The following is a 1,841-nucleotide window of genomic DNA, read 5'->3' as shown; positions in this document are numbered from 1 at the left end:
CTGTCTGCTCTGTGGTACAGAGTCCTGATCACTCCTAACTTGTGTTCCAGTGGGTGGTGGGAGTCAAAACGCAAATATTGGTCTGTGTGGGTGGGCTTGTGGGTGGGTGTGGGTGGATGATTTGATGATCAGGTTGATCTGTTGAATCATGAAGCCTCATGAATCAACAGATCATGTCATTGATCTGCTTTTTTCTACAAAATTAAACAACTGAATGAACATCCCCCGAGGCTGGTGATTCCATAATATTTGCCAGGGGTTGTAGTTGTTGCAATCTTGAGGAGATAAAGATATTTGTGAAGCATAAATTTCAAACCAGTTTGAAGGAACGATGTCCTTCAATCCAAGGAATAAGACCAGATCAATGTGTTTGTTTAAGAGAATGATTAAAGGTGGCCTGTTGAAGAAATATAAAATAGCACAATTCCTATCTATTTGTTGCTCGAGATAGAGTTGATGTTGTTTCTGTTTTTGTTATTAGATTCTTATTGTTTGAATTTATTTTTGGAAAAAAAGGGCAGGTATTACAAGATGTTTTTCTTCTTTCCGCTGCCTTATATTTTATTTGTGATTTGTATTTTTATAGAGAATTTATTATTATTAGTTTATAATGAATAAAATGTAAAAATTTCTGAAATGAAAAAAGAATTCTCCATCCATCCATCCATCCATCCATCCATCCATCCATCCATCCATCCATCCATCCATCCATCCATCCATCCATCCATCCTCCTCCATTTTATCCAAAGTCAGGTCACGGGGCAGCATCTTGAGCAGGGAAACCCAGACCTCTCTTTCCACAGCCACCTCTTCCAGCTCCTCTGGGAGGACTCCAAGGTGTTCCCAGGCCAGCCAAGAGACATAGTCCCTCCAGGATGTCCTGGGTCTTCCTCGAGGTCTCCTCCCAGTTGGACATACATGAAGCACCTCCCTAGGGAGGCGTCCGGTAGGCATCCTTACCAGATGCCCAAACCACCTCAACTGGCTCCTCTCGATGTGGAGGAGCAGCGGCTTTACTCTCCCAGGTAACTGAACTTCTTATCCTATCTCTAAGGGAGAGTCCAGCTACCCTGCTGAAAAAAAACGTTTTGACTGCTTGTGTCCGCGGTCTTGTTCTTTCGGTCACTACCCAAAGCTTGTGACCATGGTGAGGGTAGGCACGTAGACTGATCAGTAAACAGAGAGCTTTGCCTTACAGCTCAGCTCCCTCTTCACCATAACAGACCGGTACAGAGTCTGCAAAACTGCGTAAGCTGCACTGATCCGACTATCAATCTCACACTCCTTTCTTCCCTCACTCATGAACAAGAAGACACTCCTTTCTTCCCTCACTCATGAACAAGAAGACACTTGAGCTCGTCCACTTGAGGCAGAACTTCACCCCCAACAGTAAAAATTTCAATTGCATTTCAGTTGCAGATAAGTCGTCATAGATGTTTTCTAAACCACTGAAAACATAGTTGTCACACACTCTTGTCTGTGCCAGTCCCTTGCGTGACATCATCAGCCATCTGCGATCATCTGCTGTTTGCTTGGGTGTTTCCATGATTGGTTTGTTTTTTAACACTTGTATTAATCAAATACAAAAATGTAACTATCATATTCTATAATAGTGATTACCTCTTAAGAGCACTTGGTACTATAATGGTGGGTTGGACTTTAAATGTATAGCTTGTAATTAGCTTTATCAATTAAAGCTTATACTGGCTGATTATTCTCCATAAATATTTTAAAATAAAATTTGTACAGTCCAGGAATTCTTTGTTGGGTTTATTTTTGCAAATGTATTTTTTTCCCCTGTTTTAACAGCCTGTGAGGATTCTTATATCAGAAGGCAAATG

The sequence above is a fragment of the Austrofundulus limnaeus genome, unplaced genomic scaffold (assembly GCF_001266775.1).
Source record: "Austrofundulus limnaeus strain Quisiro unplaced genomic scaffold, Austrofundulus_limnaeus-1.0 Scaffold15, whole genome shotgun sequence".
NCBI classification, from domain to species: domain Eukaryota; kingdom Metazoa; phylum Chordata; class Actinopteri; order Cyprinodontiformes; family Rivulidae; genus Austrofundulus; species Austrofundulus limnaeus.
Note: the sequence above shows the minus strand (reverse complement) of the source record.